The 23,522-nt window shown below is 29.7% G+C and overlaps 1 protein-coding gene and 1 long non-coding RNA gene across 5 annotated transcripts in view; one reads left to right on the forward strand and one right to left on the reverse strand.

The window, feature by feature from the left end:
* LOC127720411 (D-glucuronyl C5-epimerase-like) overlaps positions 1–23,522 on the forward strand; it is a 95,192-nt gene that overhangs the window by 40,390 nt on the left and 31,280 nt on the right. The window contains exon 1 of one of the 4 annotated variants that reach the window (XM_052226991.1): positions 14,522–15,202. The exons of 2 other annotated variants lie outside the window; for them this stretch is intronic. The gene's annotated coding sequence lies outside the window, so the exon portion shown is untranslated. Of the gene's footprint in view, positions 1–14,521; positions 15,203–18,344; positions 18,456–23,522 lie in introns of those variants that run through there. One more of the 4 variants, XM_052226990.1, reaches the window with a different exon arrangement.
* Positions 42–13,842, reverse strand: LOC127720412 (uncharacterized). The gene is made up of 2 exons (XR_007990726.1): positions 13,677–13,842; positions 42–3,510 (listed from the first exon to the last, which is right to left on the reverse strand). It is a non-coding gene; the product is annotated as an uncharacterized LOC127720412 (long non-coding RNA).

Genomic DNA, 23,522 nt, shown 5'->3' on the forward strand with positions numbered 1-23,522 from the left:
GAACAAGGCATTTTATTTCAAATCAGACAAAAGATCAATCATTTAAAACAATAGTATTTATATATAGACAAAATGATTACATAAATGCATTTTTCACCAATAAAAGACACCTGTGTCTAATAAAATTGATAGAGAACTTTTACACATGATCTTTGGATCTTAATACCATCAATATTGTGATACATCTGTTGCCTAAAATACAACACAAGTATAGTTTTTATCAAGTAATACTTTTTTAATTTGATAATTTTTTCTAAAAGTCAAAGGTGTGAACATTATAGCTGAGGGTCTGGATGGGGGGTCCCCCCATTTCCGTATTCTTCATTTTTCATACCATTTTTCTCTATTCTTTATATTTTAGCTCCCAATTTTTCTTTATTTTTTATCATTTTGGACTATATTTCTCTGTTCTTTTTATTTTGGCTATTTTTTCTGAAATCTTGGTCCAATATTCTCTAATCTGTACAGTAACCCCATCCAGACCCTCAGAATGGAAAAATATTTCATCTAAAAATATAAATATGTTTTCCATAAGGATAATCTTATACAATATATGATAATAAATGTTTTCCTAATATCAGGTGTAAGATTATGATTTCGGTGACTTTGTATGCAGTTTTTAATCAGTTAATTGACACAAACATCTCTCAATACATGTACACAAGAGTACATTTCATTAATCCCACTGTACACTTTCTTTAAATAAATCACAACTACAAACATGTTGTTTTAACAATTAATTTTACCTACTCAATATACTACTTATGTTAATAATAAAGTCATGTCAAGTTTTTTCATGTTATTCTTAGTTATATAAACATATATACTTTTACTTCAAATGTTTGCCTTTAATATAAATGTGTGCCAAGTGGTTTTGATGAAATGTGACAATTTGTAATGACCGTTGAACAGTCCATGAAGAGCTAGCTTTTATTCTTAAACTTTATACTATGCTTCTGTTCAAGGTAGGACGCATTTTACTATTCTTTAAAAAAAATATTAGATCAATATTTGGTACAATTAATGCTGAAAATAATGTTGCTTGCACATTGGTCAAATAAAAGGTTCTAGGACCAAATTAATGTTATATTGAAAAAAGGAACTTTTTTATTTTCATCCTTTGTAAATTTGAAATTGTAATCATATAATATTAAAAAGAGGGAAAGGGGTGACCAAAATTAGTAGATACACCTTTACCCCTTGCATACATAACAAAGTCATAATTAAAATCTCAGCACATTTTCACTTATTGCTATTTCGGTGATACTGTACAAACTTACTAAATTTGTCAAATAGGTGACTTATAGGTCCAAGTGGCCAGGTGCAACATTGACTATACAAACTTTGCAATTGTGTTATATTTATTGAGACATGTTTACTATGATAAATAAAGTACTTACTTACTTATATCAAACTTAGCCTCAAAAACTTGATTCTTTCAAATGTCGTCAAAATACTTTGTTATTTACTTCAAAATATAAAAATGTGCATTTTTATTTTATATGTTTTTTTTGTCATCTATAGACCAAGGTAAAATGAGGAGTGTTGATTAAATATAACTTACAGTAAAAAAAAATTGAATTTATCTGTCCTAAGTGAGGAATCTTTGAATATTTTCACAAAAAATATATCGAGCAGAAATACTGATAAGTCATGGACATTTCAGTATATTGCTATCAATGTATCTGCATCTCCATACATATATTTGTAGATGTCTCTCATTGCAAATTTGCAGAACATCATCTTGTTTTTTAAGCCTTTGGTTGTCACAGTTAAATTAGAGACATTCTTTAGCTGTCAAAATTTGGCTTAATTTTAAGTTTGGGTGCAAAATCAATGCTGAATTCAACACGATAACTTCTACATTTCTGTTCTGTTGCTTTTAGTTGATTATGGCTACTACATGTATTTAATCAATAACATTGTTCATCATAGTATTTATGTAATGTATTTCATTCTAAGACACATGAGGTCATTCATCAAGATTTGAATTGGCAAAAACTATGCCACTGACAATCATAAAATAAATGTTTTAAAAAGTGAATTAGTCACACAAGTACATCTTGGTTCAAATTCTCAAACCTACAATGTAATAGTCCTTGTCATCAGATGATTTCTGTTCCAAAAGTAGATTGCATTTCCTGCCGAAAAGTACATGAGACATTTTTATTTATATAAGATAGATGGCTTTTATAAAAATTAAACACAGATTTATCCTGCCACCATGTTTGTCATCAATCTATTGTCATGTCAAACTTTAGTATGTCAAAATATGGAATCATTAGGACGTGAGGAGTTCCACGGTTCAACATTGCAAAAGTTGTGTACATTTACAATTATTTACGTTGTACTTTAGGAATATACCTGTATATATGGGATAATCCTCTGATTTCAAAACTGAAGATTGTTTTTAAATCAATGTTTAAGTTGGTACCAAACACCTTGACTAAAATTAATTTGTATCGTTTAATTTTCATAAGATTTTGACAAAATATTTACTTTGACCCTTTGACAAAAATATTAAAATTTCAAAAAACTTGAACCACACACTTTATTGGAAAAAATTCATTGGATATATAGCAGTTTGACAATCACTAATTTTGATCATTGAGAAGCTTAATATTTCCTTAACAATAGAACGTGATTAAAACGTTATGTACCACCTTAAGTGTGGGTTTACATGTTGAGATCTTCTTCACTGGTGCTGATCCACGTTCAAGCCTGATTTTTGTCCAAAAAGAAAAATAAAGAAGGGAGTTCCTATTCCCCCCGCAGTGCACATATTTTATCTGCCTAAGGGCAAAAACTAAAAATAAAATCTGTTTCAAAGTTTCTTATAAATATCTTACAAGAAATGTAGGCATGACTTCTTTAACAATGTTACTTCCTGTATATTTCTATTTCCAAGGGGCATAACTCTTCCAAGATCTTGCTGATATCAGCCTTTGATATTAACTTCATTAAAATAAATTGTCAAGTAATGTAGGTGTAAGGGTGCTTAAAAATGCAATGTTCAAAATAAAGCACAATTCAAAGTGACATCAATCCTGTAAAATAGTTAAGCGCTGATTTTTTTTAACTCAATCAAGGCATTGCTGATATAAACCTATGATATAATTGATGGACACTTGGTATTTCTATGTTTCCCACAAAGTGTTGCATGGGGGGAGTTTCAATGAAAGCAGGTTTAAACACACCCTCCAAGAATCCAAGATCTACATATTTAACCATGTATCTATCTGACACTAATACTTGAGCAGACCCTTCCATCATCAGCCTCATTATGAATGTGTCCAATACTTAAATACCCATACATCTCCTGTCATTGCAGTGTCAATGTCAGGTTATTATTTCATACTTAAAACAAATGATTTTAAAATATGAGTAATCACATTTAAATGCAAAGATTATGATTTATAACTTGTATATTTCCTTCAGCTGTGTTATAACACAAGTTCCATTCAATATTCCTGGGCGTCACCAATGGGCTGTTGTCAATTCCTTACATCCCTGAAAAAAATGAAGTATCACCGTGATAAAACATTTTTATATTATATTTTATTGACCTTTTTTTACAATTTATAAGTTATAAAATACAAAATAGTGCAGTCAAACCCAAGTAAAGCCTTAAGGCTTAGGCAGTGCACACCAATATAGAACACAATGATAGATTGGTTATCATTTATGGCAGCCAGCATTTATCTGTTATCCATAATTTCCTCTAAAAAGTACATTTTCAGCAGGTAAGTTTTTCAATTTAAGCAGGTAATTACTAGAACTTTGGAAAAATGATGGCAGTTTAAATCACAATTGCTCAAGCATTACTTGCATAAGTTAATATATAAAGTTTATTGAATCAACCTTTTTCCCTCAACAAGCAGGTAAACGATAACAGAACACTATATAAATTTGGTAAGTCTGAAAGTGCATTTTTGTCAATGAGCTTGGTTAAAAATGGTTTGTTCGAGTTCTGAAATAAACTTGTGTAAGCTTGCCATAAGTTCGTGGGCCTGTCCCAAATGAGAAACCTTGTTAGGTGTTGTCTTTTGTTATATCTTAATGGTTTTAGTCATTTATGGAATTTTGTACTGAAAAAAAATCTTCTTTTCAACTTTTCTAGACACCAAGGCCATTTGGAGCTTTACATATAGCATAAAACTTGTCTATTGTTGAAAACGGACCTCTAGATGTCTTTTGTTTTTCTGTGTAGTTATGTTGCTGTCTCATCTATATTAGCCCCATTTCTTATTTTACTCAAATTATAGCATTACATTTCACCATGTAAATCTTAAATATCATTCCAATACATGTAGTAATTTCATATAAAAGTGCAAAACTTTAACCATCATTTAAATCTATTATAGATTTAAATGATGGTTAAAGTTTTGCACCATAAAACTGTAAATATATATTAAACACTATAAAACTGGATAATATTAAGGGGCAATTGGGCAGCTGATAAGAGAAATCAAAAGATTCTAGGAAAAGGGATTGAGGCACGAAGTGTTTTCAAGTACTGTTACATTCATCTATTAGTAGTTTTCACAAAGTCTTAAAACATTTGAAAATTGGTTTCATTTTAATCATATGGTCTAACTTATTAATATTAATTACACTTATTTGAAAGGAGGTGTAATATTACATACAGTTTTATTATACAAATTTGACCTAAAATTTTCTCCAAAAGTAAAAAGTTTTTAAAATTTATTTTATTTTAAAAATCTTGTCTTAAAACATTAATCTTTGTTATCCTTGATTGATAGGGAGATGTTAAATTACACCCCTAACAGTAGTTCAAAGTTCTCTTATACAAATTTGACCTAAAACGAACCCGAACAAATTCTTTTCCTTCCTGTGAACTGTATCAGATTTTGATGCATTAAATTCTGATTGATCACCAAAGCTACATAAGCCTTGAAAAGATAATTCTCATTCACCGTGTAATTTTTTTAAAAGGTGCACAATTCAAAAATTTGATGTATTTCCTCAATCCTTTTAACTTATCGCTGCCGTAAATAAGTTTCTTGTATTGGATATATTTTACCCTTTCAAAAGACCCTATGATATATTGGACTATTTAACCATGGTCTAATCCAGGTATGACAATGGGCTAACTGTATTAAGCAAGTAAACTGTGGTCCGACTTTTATATTTTGTGAATGTAATAGTATTTATATAATTTGTCATATGTTTTATACCATGTAAAGCCTGTAGGATATGATTTAAGATAAATGGCAAGCTTAAGGAGTCGCGACAAAAACAGATTTTCCGACACAAATTCATTAGTTCTGGATTAATTTCCTTTGTTAAAATTGACAAGAATTTTACTTTTTATTTCAATTACGTACTTAACACAAAAACAAGATTACTGAGCCATATTTTTTTTAATATTTTGAAGATAAATTTTCAGTATTCTCATGTTTTTTGCACGTGCACTTTTCTACATTATTATGAAAGGTAACCTTAACAACAACACTGAATGATGTATATGTTAGTAATACATAATATTGAGTTTTGAAATAAAACAAAAAAACACACATTATCATGGTAAGCTCATCCTGAATATGCATGAAATATTTGCCACTGGACATTAAGCAACCAACAACCAATCAATCAATAATACTTAGCATACACCAACTCTTAGTACAAAGTACTGGAAAACAAAAAGTAGGTGTCTGCCTTAAAACTCATCACTGTCTGAATGCTTACCATATATGAAGCCATTCTGTTTATTTGTACCTAAGAAAAGTGTGACAGACAAGGGAAATGCAATACAGCCCAAATAACTATACTTTTGATTCATAAAAAAAGTATATTGCATGTGTCAAACAGGAATTCATGACAGTATTATAATGAAAAGAGATAAAATAAATATAATTCGCCATATAAAAAGGCATCAGCTTTAATCACTTCTGAATACTTTTATTGTGGAGATGAAATCTACTGAAAATAGTTGGCAACGTTTAGAAACGTATTGAACTAGCTAAATTATATACAGTGCATTTTAAATGGTTTTGTGCAGTAATTAAATTTTTTAAACATTGAGCCAATTGAAAGCAATCTAGACAGTTTGATAACCAACCCACCTACGTATGGATTACGTAAGTCTGTTTCCAGGTGTAATAAAAGCAGGTCTTTTAATTACAGGTGTAAAGAATTCCTGATTGTCACATTCCTAAATCCTAGTCAAGAATCTGAATGAAATCTTTAACCCAACAAAAAAAATCTAATGTTAGTGCCTTGACTATTAGCCATCAAAGTACCAGTAAATCATATATGAATATTTTTAATTAAAGAAGGGATCAGGACCTTATAAGCCGCTTTCATTTCAATTTGGGAAATATTTTGTTCACTTTGATTTGTGTTACATGTTTATTGAGCCTCCTCATGGGGTTTTTGATTATGTGATTACTTTGCTGTTTTTATAGTGATTATTTGATCCCAGACCAAATAAGTCATGATTATTTGATAATCCAGGACTGTATTTTTGATTATTTGATTATCTGTTTAAAAAAATAATTAATGATTATGTGATTATATTGGCAAAAAATTTGTGATTATGTGATTACTTAGACATCCCCTTGAGAGGCCTCTTTATTATATACAAGATTCAGCACTTTCCAGAAACTATATAAAAATAAGAAAATTCGTAAGGGTTCCGCGGAACCCAGTGTCTCGCCTACTTTTGCTGTTAGTCGCAGGCTCAACAAAAATGGGGAAAATTTTTAAAAAAATTTCCTCTAGATACTATCTTTTGATTGTAAGAAGCTTCTATCCAAGTTTGGTAAAAATCCAGGATGGTTTATGAATCTAATAAATGTCCATTTATAAGTAATATAAAGAAAAACAGGAAATAAATTTTTACAAAATTTCCTTCTAGATACTAGCTTTTGATCATAAACAAGCTTCTGTCCAAATTTGGTAAAAATCCAGGATAGTTTAAGAAAGTTATTAAAATTTTAAAAACTTTAACCACAGAGTGAATGCAATGTTAACTGGCAGAAAAACTAAGTCCATTTATAAGTAAAATACGGATAAACAGGATTTTTTTTTTACAAAATTTACTTCTGGATACTATCTTATGATCATAAACAAGCGCCTGTCCAAGTATGGAAGAAATCCAGGATAGTTTAAGGAAGTTATAAAAATTTCAAAAACTTTAACCACAGAGTAAATATTTGTGGACGCCGCCGACAACGGAATGTAGGATCGCTATGTCTCGCTTTTGCGACAAAAAAGTTGCAGGCTCGACAAAAATGTCCATAGTACATGGATGCCCCACTCACACTATCATTTTCTATGTTCCCAGTGAACCATGAAATTGAGGTCAAAACTCTAATTTGGCATTAAAATTTGAAAGATCATATCATGGGAACATGTGTACTAAGTTTCAAGTTGATTGGAATTCAACTTCATCAAAAACTACCTTGACCAAAAACTTTAACCTGAAGTGGGACAGACGGATGAACGGAGGAACGAACTGATGCACAGACCGAAAAACATAATGTCCTCTACTATAGTAGGTGGGGCATAATAAGAAAATGTGGTATGATTGCATAATGAGACATAACTCTCCTCCAGAAACCAAATAATGTAGAAGTAAGCAACTATAGGTCACCATATGCCTTCAATAATGAGCAAAACCCATACAGTATACTAATGTTTAAAAGGCGCCAAAATGACAAGTGCAAAACAATTCAGACCAGAAAACTAACAGTGAACGAAAAACAAATATGATAATCAGCAACAAATGACAACCACTGAATTACAAGCTCAACTGAATTATGTTGACAATAAATTAATCTGCCTCTACTATTTCGTTTAAGACAAAGAAGCCTAAAGGCCCAAGACCACAATTAATGATCCCGCTTTTCGTTGTCCACGAATATAGTTCCTTTTAATTAGAGTGTAGTTTTTCTTAATTTTTTTTCTTTCCCTTCCTCACTCATTTCTTAGTTTTTTTTGGGTGGAAATAAAAGAAGAGAGGTGAAATAAACTTTTGGATGTTGTATTTTAACTGATTTTGATATGGAAAGAGTGATTAGGCCAGGTGCAAAAAGGTGATATTTACAGTTTTCGGAACATCTCTTGACTTGTCCATAGGGGTATGGAGGTGTATTGGCTAAATTTGTTAGAGTCATTGGTTCAATCTTTCTGAATTTTGGATATATTTTTGGACTAGTACTATACATTACACACACAAAAGATTTGACAAAAATGCAAGGTGCAATTTTTTTAATGATACAAAACGTTATAAAGAACTAATAGGGGAATTTAATTGTGGTCTGTGGCCTAAGAGGTGAATTCAGGAAATATTGAATTTGTACTTTGACAACTTCCCTGAATGATCTATTGTTATTAATTTGTCAAACTACATGAGAATAAATGATTTCCACTTTTATTTGATAGAAATTTTGTAAAAAAGTGACATTTCAGCCTACATGCCCAAAATTGAACTTTTTCAGTTGTTTCAATATTTTTACAAAAGTAGCATGCTTACTTTCTCTCTGACAGGTTTTTCTGATTTTCTATTTGTGTTTGTGGTATCTAATGTAGATGTTTAACTCATTTTTGAACACCGAACACAAAAAAAAGTAGATAAAATCAGAATAAGAGTGCAAAATGTGCTGCTTTAATGGTCTTAGTCTAACGGTCAGTATGAAGCAAGTGAAAAATGAGGTTCTATGCACATACAAGTTGAATTCCTTTTAGCAGATTTCACTGAATCTGTATCAAAAGCACTTATTACTGGTTGTTTGACCTTGTCTGTTTCACAGACTACCTTTATTTTCTTTTGTTTGATAGCTAGTGGTTAAAATATTGGCCTTTTGAGGCTGAAATTTCATGCCGGTTTTAAAAAGTAAAGTAAATACCTTTGCATCAAATCATACTGTCTACATATAAAGTTGAAAGTGACAGTCATGTTACATCCAGGCTCCATGTTTTATCATATCTAAACAAAGATTTGAGCAAAAAGAAGCATATCTCTATCTACCATATCATTTATATGCTTTTTAATATGCAAATGTGGGGAACGACCTAAATTGACAACCTGTTTTTTTAAGCTTGACATTGCTGAAGACCATTTTATTCACATGTGTTATGCTATTTGAAACTTATATTTCCAATAAAAGTACATTTATAACATGTAAAAGGTTTTTTTATAACTTAATAACTTCAGAAAATTGTGGTAAGTGAAAAATATTACATTTCATATAAGGCCTGACTTCATTTGAAAACCTCTATTTTTTGGCACAGGCTCATATAAAATTTACTTCTGGCCATTTTTTATAAGTCTGAAACATGAAGTATGCTATCTGTTGCTTTTAATAGGTGATAACTTATACATAGAAACATTAAAAAATGTAAGTTTTGGTATATTTTGGTTTTTAGAAGCCCAAATTTGATAGTTGAAATTGTTCTAATTCAACACCACAATTCAGCACCCAAAGTTCAGATATAAAAAATACCACATTTTTTATAATTGGTATCATATGGCTTTGAAACTTTGTAAACTGTTTTATAATACACTAAGCTTAAATCATGCCAAGTTTTATTAGAATTGGTCAAGTTTTAGACCCCTAATAGGCCCAAGACCACAATTAATGATCCCGCTTTTCGTTGTCCACGAATATAGTTCCTTTTAATTAGAGTGTAGTTTTTCTTAATTTTTTTTCTTTCCCTTCCTCACTCATTTCTTAGTTTTTTTTGGGTGGAAATAAAAGAAGAGAGGTGAAATAAACTTTTGGATGTTGTATTTTAACTGATTTTGATATGGAAAGAGTGATTAGGCCAGGTGCAAAAAGGTGATATTTACAGTTTTCGGAACATCTCTTGACTTGTCCATAGGGGTATGGAGGTGTATTGGCTAAATTTGTTAGAGTCATTGGTTCAATCTTTCTGAATTTTGGATATATTTTTGGACTAGTACTATACATTACACACACAAAAGATTTGACAAAAATGCAAGGTGCAATTTTTTTAATGATACAAAACGTTATAAAGAACTAATAGGGGAATTTAATTGTGGTCTGTGGCCTAAAGATAAAAAAATTCCTTTCCTAACTTTCATTCATAAACAAAGGGAAGATAATCGTTTGATTTTAACTTATCCAGGCCTCATGACTTAGTTAGTTGTTACATTTATAATGCCAACAGCATCAAATACCTAAGACTGTTAGATTACCTAGGATTTGAGTAATTCCCTGTTATTACACCAGGGTATAGTAAATATAAACAAATATTCACCACTTCAAAGTACCTGTTATATCATAGTCTGATTAGGGAATTAAAGTAGCTAATATCCCATAAAAGGGCCATCACCACTAATTTTGAAGAATAAATCAAAGTTATTGAATAATTTAATCTGTGGGATTTTTGTGGCTTACTCCAATGTTTACTAAATCATGCCTATTTATAAAAACAATTTCAATTTTCATCAATTGTAATTGTAAAATGAGAGTGAAATTTTGAATTTGTAAATATAATAGCTTCTCTGTTATTCTAAAACCAGTAATTTGGTTTAAATAAATGCTATGTAGTTTACAGCAGTAGAATATTTGATTTGTGTTCTCATGGAAATGAAAGAACTATTTATTTTCTACAGGATTGTGCATTTTCAGAAGAAAACTTTCAACCAATCCTCTAATCTTTTGTGCTAATTAGCTCTGACATAATTTATTTAACACATTTAGATAATCAAATTATCTGTTTGCGGAACCTGTAATATTAGAACAAACAAATTTCCAACATCTCTTTGCATATTTGGCCTTTGAGGGTTCTGTTTGATTAATTTTTTTAAGAAAACTTTTGTTTACTGCTTTCAACATCCTATCCCCCTTTATTTCATTTAAATTTTTTTTTGTAAAGTATTATAACTTTTGGCCGATAAGAGTTATCCTTATGAACTTAGGAAAACATTGCATAATATATTAAAGCAAAAAAAATTACATCAAAGTGAAGTAGACTTTCCTTATTACTGGTAATACCCTCCTCTCCCTTTACATAGAGATTGCACTCAGCTGACATCCTTGATTTTTGACATTGTTCCTTTTATGGTGACCATAAATAAGAAGTGTACTGAATTAATTTAAAGTTTCTAAACACAAATATTTGTTGTTTGTTCAAGGTCACTAACGATCTCATCAAGCTTTTGATGAAGAATGCTTGTACATTAATCCGTAATAATTACAAACTTTGATGTGATACAAAAAAGCGAGCAGTATAGTTGTGTACTCAGAAGAAGAAGCCTCTAATACAAAACAAATACAAGAAGCGCCACCCGTCGTTGACCAAAATATTGTATAAATATTTATGTTTTCTCACCCGATTTAATCATTTATTCGTAGCTGATAAACATATTTGATTTAACCATGGAAGATATCTGATACAGGGTAAAATATGGGCATTGTAACACGCTAATGTAAATAAAATTAAAAACTCTTTTTGAAATTATATTAAATTACGTTTAATGCTTAAAGCTAACCTATTGAAAATGTTAATATTTTGAGCAAAGTGTAACTTTCTGTATATAACAATGTTAGAAGTTAATTTGTTTTTCTTTTGTGTATATGTTTAGAATAAGATAATGCGATATACCACCCATTTTTGTTTGAGCTATATGTGTTTTACAACGAATTATCGTGACAACTTTCATATATTATCTACCAATTTTTTATTCACCAAGGACATGCAAGGTTTAAATATAAATCCAAATTAGTCACTGATATATATATATATATATATAATGTAATATACATGTCAATGGTTAGTTTAGGATTGCGAACAATATACACGATATAGGGAAATTATAAAAAAAAAACATGTAGAAAAACATAATAACAAATTTAAAAGAACCGCAATTACCAATATTGAATAAAAAATTAGGGGGTTAATAGTTTAATTTCACATTTGAAAATGATATAAGTTGATCTACATCCTGCATTGAAAAATAATATAAGTTTACATGGTGCATTACGTCAGTGTTTATAGCTGTAGATTTTTAGGCAATTTAAATAGTACAATACTGAAATGACAGTGCACATGGTGAAATGTCCCAATTAACTGCTTCACTAGTATTGATTGACTTTTATGTTGAAAGTCTAAATACAAGTTCATGTATAACAGAAATTTAACATTATCAATGACCCTTGAAAATAAGGTCATGGTCAGATGAACCGTGTCAGATGGACATGTACACCTTACAATCATTCTGGTAGTTGACCTTTTGCTATGGTATATGAGAAATGGACCTAATCACAAAATTTAGTGTTGACCAATTAACCATGAATATGAGGTCAAGGTCAAATGGAAATGTAGCAAGAACAATCATCATATGCTTCTTATATAGTTGACCTATGACATTTAGTTTCTGAGAACAGACCTAATAATGTATACTGTGTGTTGATAATTACTGAAACAAAAATTGAGGTCAAGGTCAGGGGAACCCTGTCTGATAGACCTGAAAACCTTGCAAAAATCTATATACCAAATACAGTTGTCCAATTGGTCATAATAACTGAAAAAATATACTGTAAAAAAACTATACAGTTGAAGTGCTCATTAGGAGCCAGCTGAAGCTTGCATCTGGGTGTGGGATTTTCTTGCTGCATTGAAGACCCATTGATCGCCATAGGCTGTTTTCTGCTCTTAGGTTGGATTGTTGTCTCTTTAACACATTCCCCGTTTCCATTCTCTGTTCTTTTAAATCATCAAAATGAGGACAAGCACAATCGAGATATGCTGAATGGATATCTAAGACCATAAGGCATCTCTTTATATATAGTATAGAAATTATCCTTCTCTTCTACACTCATACATATGTAGCTTTAAACCAAAAATCCAACCCTTAGCCACTGCCAGATGAGCAGTTCCATAATTGATACAGTTTTATCTTTTGTTAGAGATTCTGGCATTTAAATTGTAGATTTTGCTCAATATAATTTGACAATATTTAACCAAAACTGATGTTAAAAACTTTAGACCATTAAAATTTTTCACACATTTACAGGAATTTTATGTTTGATACATTCCAAAAACTATCAATAACTAAAGTGGTCTGAGATTTTGAAGTTGTTACAATAAAATTATCACACCTACCAACTTAGGTATATCAATTATTTAAAGTCAATTACTTGCAAATATTTCCATGTGAAGTAGGCTGAAAACTGACAAAACTTTAGGTGTTAGACAAACAATGATATAAGTCTAAACATGTATAGAAATAGTTTTAAAAGATGTGAAAACAGGAGGATATAAATAACACTTGTTTGGGAGGGTCCCTGAAAAATAGTTACAGTTGGCTGATCAATTCATCAACAGAAGGCCTATATTAAAAATCTTGTTGGTCTGTCTGTCTGTTGCAGTTTGGGGATGAATTAGTGGTTCTGTATCAGGGATGGCTGCCAAAGTTAATTACGCCAAAAACTGTCATAAATATTTTGTATTAATAGTAATATCACAACTATATTTATTTGAAATTTTGAAAATTTGAAATTTGTAGTATTTAGGTTAATTAAAAAAACATAAAAATCTAAGGGCCAATTTAAGCCCTTCCTGAACCTTTGTTGCATTGAAAGTATTTTTTCCTGAATTAGTCCTGAAAAAGTTTGAAAGCCTGCAAGTAATATATATATATATTAAGCTTAATCCTTCAAATATAAATAACTCATACTCACTTGACTGTCACAGTTAAAAAGTTAGGTCACATGACAATTACTTCTACTCATTCAGACAATGCCACATTGTCTTTTGAGGTCAGTATTTTCTTCACATTCAACTTTTTCACTGGATAAACCAAATTGAAGGAATGCTACCTGTAAAAATTTGAAATACAGATGAGCTTCTAGCAGCACATTGTCATATTTACTGCATGCTGTATGATCTAAATATGTAGGTTAAAGGGGTTCTCTGTAAAAATATAGATGCATTTGTTAGGATTTTCCCTATGAAACCTTGGGAAAAAAAATTTTAAATGTTGAAAGTTCAAATTTTCAAAACTACAAAAAATAAATCTCCACGTATTTATGAGTATCAATTTCCACACCTGTAGCTAGAGTGGTTAGGACACCCCCTCCCCCCCCCCAAAAAAAAATGAACCAAACTTTTAATATTTAAGAGTATTAAAGTAGAGATTCAGATTGAAGTTGGACTATTAAAGTCAGAGCATCTTGACCCTTATTTAAATAATCCCCCTCAGAGACATCTTGGTATTGGCCTTATTTCTGGAGAATAAAATCAAGTGCAAAAGAGGATATGGAGATTGAAAACTTGAAATGATACTTTGACCATGTGTCCAATAATGATTGTAAATTTAAATGGATTTTCAAAAACTGATGTGCTATAGTACCATTCCTTCTATATTACATATATATTTCAATATAAAACCATACTTTCCTACAGAACATGAAATAGACCTAGAAAAAAGACCCTTTTAGTAATTAGAATTTAAAATTTTGCAAGGTATGCATTTTATTTATAAAAGCAGATGGTTTCAATGAAATTTATTTGATTTTTAAATCCCCATACTTAAAAACTCTATGCTGTAATTTATCATGTTTATAGTTCATATTTGCACAAAGATGTCCGTTAAGTATTGTTTTCTGAATGAAAAATGATAGCATTTCATTACAATCTTTTAATGGATTTGTATGGCTTTTTACCTATTCTTTAATCTGTTTACAGAGATATATCATTGGAACTTTATCAATAATTTTATGAAATTTTGTATGAATTTGTAAGTATTTTAACTCGTTATGTGTGAAAACAGGATATTTACTTCAAAATTTTAACCTTTTCATTCATACAAACCAAATAAAATAAAAGTAACAACATAAATATGAACAAACTAAACACAAGATAAAGTGACTAAATGATCCACGGACTTCTATAAATTTTTTTACCTAGGTCAACAATTAAATTTGTCGAGTTTTGTTAAAGGTACACGTCCCTATTGATTCAATTTTAGTATTTACGACAGTTGACACTGCAGTTATTGTTCATTCATAACTTAAATGATCGAACAGGAAAACTGTGGCAAATATAATCAAATTGTCGCTGTGTGATCGATGTCTCGGACAACAAGATACAATATCAAAGGTGTGACATATACACTTATAATAAGATATATTGGACTGGTCTGATCGGTGTAATATCAATTAATGTTATGATACAGTTATTATGTGAACTTGACTAACATGATAAGGTAAGACACATCACGATTGATTTAATTTTTAAATTCTCATTCTTAATGGAAATCATAACTAATTTGTATTCCTAAATTTAATACTTATCTGTTTTGAGATTGGTCATTTGTAACACCATAAAATATAATAGTCTGAAAAATGAAAATAACAATTTACTGATATTTTAAGCAATTTTCTAAAATGTTATCCTTTAAAACTTCTAGTTTACATCATAATATACATAGACATAAAAGTCAGTGGTGCTCTATTTTTTAACCTCAAAAATGTAAATTCAGAAACTAATGTGTGCATTATTAATGCTAAACTGATTACTGGTAAAAAATGCAAGATCTAATCAAAGTGATTGCATATATTTTGTGAAGAAAAATCACTACTGGAGCTATGAATGCAAGTTTTTATTACAGTGAACCTGATAAGATCTCATTTTTCACATAAATAAAATCATTGCAATAATTTCTAAATTTACAGTAGATAAACCAGTAAGCTATCAGAATCTTTGGTATATAGACATTTTCAATATCACAGAAAATTGTGTAAAATTTAATTATAATGATAAGTAATTCTATTCACCTGATCTTAAATCTGTATATATATTGATATTAGACAGGAAGACATTGTTAAACATATATTGAGGGTGGGTTAAAAGTTATGGCAAAGAGATGGGATAAGTTTAAAGTAGGGAAATTTAATTACGTTTTTCTCAAGGTTACTTGATTATTCAATTTTATTGACATTTTGATTCTTTTCATTCAGTAAAAAAGTTTATCAATGGTGTCTTTTTTCATAGTTAGAAAAGCATTGCAATCAATTAATTGGACTATTGAGGCAATCCTTCTGTGAAGGGTTGTTCAAAAATGTCTTGAGCACTTGATATAGGTGGTCCCTCAAAATATTGATCTGTTTTTGGTTTTATTTTGTAAAAAAATTAATTGCCATTTGACATTTACCTTATATGAACCAATATCAAGATAAGGGGCCATTGGCCAGATGTAGTCTGCTCATAATCATACCCTGCAGCAAATGTTTCTAATTGGAAGCAGATAAATGAATCAGTAGCCTGCAAACCAAAAGAAAAATAAACAAATAAAAATATAAGACTCATATAAATAATTCATTGCATATTGTGGTCATCAATTATGCAAATTAACTTACGGACAGATTTTAGGCAATCATGCAGGCTTTATTATTGCACCTGACAAAAGAACACTTCTGCTCACTAAGAAATAAATGTCAATGGAAAATAAGCATTGAGCAGACATATTCAAGGCTATTAAATTTACAAAATAAGAAGACGAGTGGCTATATTTTTATGATACTATCATTTCGCTATTTTCTTAAAACCTCAAGTGTTTTTATGGTAGAAGATGAGCTTTAAGTGTCATAAATACTTGAAATTCATAGTTAATAGATATTTGCATAGGCAGATGTGCCATATGTCAGAAAATCAAATTATTTGTTGTATGTTTGTACAAATTTTGTACAACATATGTTTGACCATAATTATGTAGGATATAAAAATGAGATTTCTGACTTCTGGACATGAAATGAAAGTTTGGCTATTTTCCAAGAAAATAAAATAGTAAAAATCACTTTTACATCAATCTGTTCATTTTTACTTATATACTTTTCTTCAGTCCTTGCATTCGTTAAAATTATGAGCAGGATTATCATACTCAGACTCAGAAATCAAACAGTCAAAATAATAAATTTGGTGTTTCGAGCACAAACTTTGTACACTCAGTACTGAATATAGTTTCATCACCAAGATCCAGGAGTGTCTCATTATTTATAAAGAAATTATAAGTAAAAGTTCGTTGGAATTAAAATATCAGCCATATTATAACTCTATCATATGCACAAAAATATATAATATAGACTAATAACTTTTTAATTTAACATTGCAGTGAAATGGCGTCTTCTGGCACAATAGCAGTTGACGTAATATTTCACAACATGTGTAGCTCAAATTGGCATCACAGTACAACACAAATATGCAATAATTAAGTATGATACAGAAGTTATATAATATAAGTTATTAAGCAAATAGATTGACAAATTAGACCTCATTTGTCTAATCATAAAATCTTTTTTGTTTTTTGTGAGGCAATAATTAGCATACAGAGATGAATATAAATTATATCATTATATAGTTATGTAACTATTAGTATACGAAACAATGGTTTTCATCCTGACATCTGGTCGTACATGTATTAATCATTGTGGTTACAGTAAACTAAAATGAATTTAATCATTTGAACTATATTCATGTATTATACTTCTTTAAAATAAAGATCTACTGTTTGTTTTTTTCCGGCAACTTTAAAACCTCAATGAAAAAAAGGTTGATTGATTAAACTATGCTTGCCATCCAGCAAAACATACAAATATAGAAATGAAATTTCACTAGTCTGATGCACTAATGTGGATTTTCAACATCCTGTATCTCCAGGATATAGCCAGCGTGAAGACAGGTGACTTTACCTGGAGACAAGATTCTGAACCAGAGCAAACCAGCTTTGCTTTCATATCAAATATGCTGAGTGTGCATATTCACTTGACTAAGAACTTAATGGCATATAAAAAAAAAATTATGTATAATTTACAATCAGAACAACTCTTTTGAAAAATGTTCACTAAAATTATGTAACAGTCCCCTTTCACCAATGGATATAAACACCACTCAAATGTTTTTTCTTTCATTCTCCTTTTTTTTTAAAAACAAAGCTTAATCAATAATGTGACAGATTCAAATCAGACAACTAAAGCTGAGGATTTCATGCCTACAGATTCAATTCCATTAACCCAACACATTAATCCTTAGATTTATGGTGATAATCTCTTAATTCAAGGACCAAATCCCATCAGCAAAGAAATACATGGTGTTGATGGACTACTAATTACCCCTATTAATAAACAAAATAATGAGTTGTCTGCCCCTTGTGTAAACAATTCTACAACCATTATTACACAATATTTGTTCATCATGAGTATATCTTGTCATATTTAATGTCTAAATCAAGTGTATCAAAAAAGATTACAGCGTTTGGAAAACCTTAACCTAGTATCTGATATACCTATGAAAGGGAGATAATTGGCTATAATTACAAACATTCGTAACAGATGCACGATATTGATCTTTATCAAGTAACTATTGTTTCTATGCTGTTAGAAATTTGATGAGTTTGGAAAATGTACAGAGATTTTGTGTGCTGAACTGTCTGATGGTTTTTTGATGTTATTCACTATTTCAAGGTAAAAACTTTGTTTTGTTTTTTTTTCAATTAACAGCAAAATGTAAATATTTAAAAAAGATTTTTTTTATTTTGTTTTATGTTTCAACATTTTACACTAATGAAAGTTAAAATCTTAAAATCAAATTAATATTTTTTCCTCAATGTTAGACAGCAAAGCTATTTCTACATAACTCTTAATCATTGTAAAGAATTTTTTAGGCTTAGTACTAATAAGTACTAAAAATTAAAAAAAAAGTACAATAGTTCTGTGCTGTTTCATACTTTGATATCATGTCTTTAATACTTTTATCTTAACATAGAAATAAAATAAAACTGATAGATTGTAAACTTGATAAAATAAACCTATATATTTCTTATAAATATACATAATTCCCACTAGCCTTGTGCATTAACTAGTTACATTAACTTCAGCTTGTTAAAGGAATTCACTATAAAATAGAAGTAGAAATGTCTTTACATTTGGAATTGTCAACCATTCTACTGCAATTTCAATGCTAATCATTGAAAAATTGATTTTATATTGTTTTCTTAGTTTGAATATCACTATTTATTGGTAAGAATGACATCCTATGCTATTAACATAAGGATATATATATTTAGATGGTCTATTTCTGTTGCTACTCCATTGCTCTATACTACACATGAATTTTGACACATTTAATCATAAGTACATACTTATGACTTATTTTTTTTTACATCTGGGATATATTTAGGATAAAAATTTGCAATCTTATACCGATATCAGAAATCAAAGGTCAAAACTTAGGTTTCAATTTAACTATCATTATATCTATCTAGTATTTCACACATAACTTACACCAGTATTTTGATTTTCAGAATATAAAACAGAAGCTGATGTATTTTGAATCTTACACTTTTAATGTCTTGTAAATCTGGCCTCTTTAAAGTCTATGCTAGTTTTGTACATAAAACAGGCCATTAGTTTACTCATTTAAATTGTTTTTACAATTGTCATTTTGGGGACTTGTTATGCAGTATTAGTTTTGTTCATTATTGAAGATGGTACAGTAATCTATTGTTGCTAACTTCTACCTCATTTGGTCTCAAAGTGGAGAGTTGTCTCATTGGCAATCATGCAACATCTTCTTATTCTCATATTAACATTGAATGCTATTGCACTGTGCAGTTTGAGGAGCAGAGACATACAAAACATGACCTTATATTACATTTTAAAAGTACAATGACATCTGGTATGTCTCTTTGCAAAATAATGTGTAAAAAATTGCAAAAATCTTCTAATTTGTAAATTTTTCAATATCTAATTATTTTTTTACAGAAAATTACACTGGTTCAATGCTTTTAAAATTTGATTGTTTTTGTTGAATCATATACATGACTTAACAGTCTAAAAATTTTTGGGAGGAATAGATATACTTGAATATTTGACTTCTTTTTAAAATCTCATAAAATTGATAAATTAGCAATTTTTACATAACTTATTATCATAAATTATCTGGACAATAAAAGTTAAATTTGTGATGGAGCCTCTAAGAAAATATTAAATGCTATTTTTTTTCTCTGCATATTTTTCTCTCATAATTTGAATACACATATATATGATAAAATTATCACTGAACTGACAAACTGTTGACAATTGAAGTTTGACTGATGATTAATATTGTTAGGAAATCGTTGAAATGTAAAATTTTATCTACATTTTTTTTCTCCTCCAAAACATCATATATTATGTATGTGTTAATTTTTCTTTCTATTAAAGTTAAGATCAGTTAATCATAATAAATAAAGTTTGACGGATGATTAATATTGTTAGGATATAGTTGAAATGAAAAATTTTCTTTGCATTTTGATTTTTTACACAAACATGATATATTATGTATGCATTAATTTTTCTTTCTATTAAAGCAAATATCAGTTAATCATACTAAAGCTATGACAAATAAACATGCTTTTACTTTTTGTTTATTTATGTAATGAATATGTTTTTTTTTCAGTTGATTGAGTACTGTAGCTAAATAAAATAGTTAATGTGTCATAAACTATCAGAAATCGAAATATCAAGCAAGATTCCCACAAATTTAAATCCAAAAGAAGGCAAATATCTCTCAGGGGAAAATCTCAAACATATAACATTCTCTATAAAATAGCAAATTTTTATTAGAACCCTTTTAAAATAAATTGAACATACTACATATCTATAAGCTTCTCCATAAAATTTTCTTTGACTAGCTTTCAAACCAGATATTCAAATTCAATGCTGTTAAGTTGGAAATATTTGCTAGGGGTTTATTTTTTGCCAATTTCACAATTATTGAGATAAAAATCACAGAAATATTCCCTCATGAAAAAAAAATATCTCTAAGAAATATCAACACCAGGGACAAGAAAATAGGAAAATTAAACCTTGCTGACAGGTTTGGCCCTTGAAATAATGAAATTCAAACTCTGAAAAAAAAACCCACACAAATTAAAATAATTGAAGAATGCAGACAATCAACACTGCATCACGAAAGAATTGATATGGGGGTTGATGTACAAGAGACAAAAAATTTGCTTACAGACTTGAAAATAAGCATATAAGCTATAAGTATTTCCACTGAGAACTTTCAAGTAGCTATCAATATCAATAGATTAATATAAGTATATTTTAGATAATGCAATATATATAAAAAAAAAATCATGAATTGTGGTCTTTCAATTTGCATACCAGTGGTGCATGCACCTATTTTTAACCACGGAAATGAAACAAGTGTCATAGATTGACAACTATCAGTCAATGGACTTGTTGATATCACATCACGCCATGTGCCCCTTTAACTAGATTGAGATTAGGTGTTAGTAGTTTTATCTTTATAGATAAACAAGTTACAAACAATTATAGATCAATTTCCAAACATGATAGTTACTTCTGACCAGCAGGACACTATCATTATACAGATTGTACAATGATACTAGATAAAAGTCCACAGGTTTGTATACTTTATTATTATACTATGTACAACTCAAGTATCTAATGATTCAGAAATTAGATGTTTTTCATAAAAATAGGTGTGAGGTCCAATTTAATTTTGAAATTTCACGGAAAATAGGAATATTAGGTTCTAAACCTAAACATACATGTACTAAACCTGTGAACAAAATTTTAAATTTTATATGTTAAATTCAAGTATCTAATGACTCAGAAATTAGATGTTTTTCATAATAATAGGTGTGAGGTACAATGAAATTTTGAAATTTCTCAGAAAAAAAAAGGAATATTAGGTTCTAAACCTAAACATACATGTACTTAAGCTGTGAACAAGATTTTAAACTTTGTATGTTAAATTCAAGTATCGAATGACTAAGAAATTAGATGTTTTAAAAAATTAGGTGTGAGGTCCAATTAAATTTTGAAATTTCTCAGAAAAAAGGAATATTTTCTTCTTATTATAAACCTATACATGTACTTAAGCTGAGATCGAGATTTTAAACTAATAAAGGGGAAACGTGAGTAGCTTCTATTATTCATCATTATATATAACTTTTAATGATCTGATAATTACTAATTGATTAATTAAATGAATGACTGTATTAATAATTATTATTAAAAGGATGAGTTGAACTAATTTAATATGCAAATTTATCCGAACCACCAAGGAAGATCACCTCTCATCACGACAAATATTAACCTTTGAATATAATTTAGTGATGTGATATTTCATATTGGCTATAAATCACATGTGGTAATGTTAATATTTCATCAGTAGCAATCTATTTCAGTCCAGCATTATCATAGTAAGAAACATATAAGGTCAATATATATTGTGGATTCATTTACTTTCGTGGATTGAGGAAAATTTATATTTTCGTGGATACATCAGATTTCGTGGTTTTTCCCAAGTCTGCTTACAAGCCTATAGAAAATTTGTGGTTCACCTTTACACTTGAAATCAAAGAATTAGTATCCAACGAATAATAATGAATCCATCGTAATACGCTATGGTACGATGAACCTCAAATAGCATTCCAGTGGGGTCGGGTGAGTCCTTATGGTGGAAAATAAGTGTTTAAATTTAGTGCATTTTCTTATTTTTGATAACCAGGCCCCTCTTTTTTACAGTGGGGAACTCTGGGGCCCCAATCCCTATTTGCAATACTATATAATATTAGTCTACACTGTTTTTCACTGCAGGATCAACCCTTCTTTGAAAGTCCAGAGTTCGTCACTGATATTAACCATTTCTAAATAATAAGTCTACACTGTTTTTAACTGTAGGCTCTACTTAACACAATGGTAACACCATATCTTACAAAACTCCCAAAAGTTAAATGGAGAAATACTTATTGTGTGGCTTTAATCTTTCACTTTTTCATTTAATAACCTTGTGACACTATAGGTCTTGTACTTTATCAATGTCATCGAGTTTTGTCACCATATATCAAACGGTGTTTGTCCCCCCACAAACTTGTAGACTTCATGACCAGGTAAAGCCTCATAAAAAGATGTGTTTATGCCGATTTAATACCGGAAGGATTGTTAGGATTAAAGGAAAAATCTGTTGTAAAATCACAAACAAATTTATATTCTTTAAATCTCTCCTAAGTTGCTGGTAATGGTGGCAAATTCACACATCCATTTATTGGTTTTTAAAGCCTGGGGATGTCGGGATGGACGTAAGTAGTTTTGAATGACCGTACAAATTTGAGATTTATACGAAATTAAGCCTCCGACTGTGTGGATTATGGAATATAAACCTATAAAACGTGTAATAACTAGTAATTTACACATACTTTGTCAAAGGGAGAGTGTTTAGGATTCATAGTTAGCTTTAAGGTTGAATTTTGCTTTGAACGATAAGGATTTTGGATTAAAAACTCATCTTTTTCCCCAAATTTCAAAAGGTCATATTTTTTAATACATCATGAAGATTTACAGGTTAAAAAGCCATAATTACAACATAATAGGGTCAGTGAATGCTTTCAAATAACCATATACAGTTTGGAGGTCTAAAATTGACTTAATTCAGTGCAAAGAAGATCTGAAAGGAAACTTTACATTGAAAAGATTTTTTGTGTAGATGGTTACATTTTTGGATTTAATATTTGG

The sequence above is a fragment of the Mytilus californianus genome, unplaced genomic scaffold (genome assembly GCF_021869535.1).
Source record: "Mytilus californianus isolate M0D057914Y unplaced genomic scaffold, xbMytCali1.0.p SCAF_11, whole genome shotgun sequence".
NCBI lineage: Eukaryota > Metazoa > Mollusca > Bivalvia > Mytilida > Mytilidae > Mytilus > Mytilus californianus.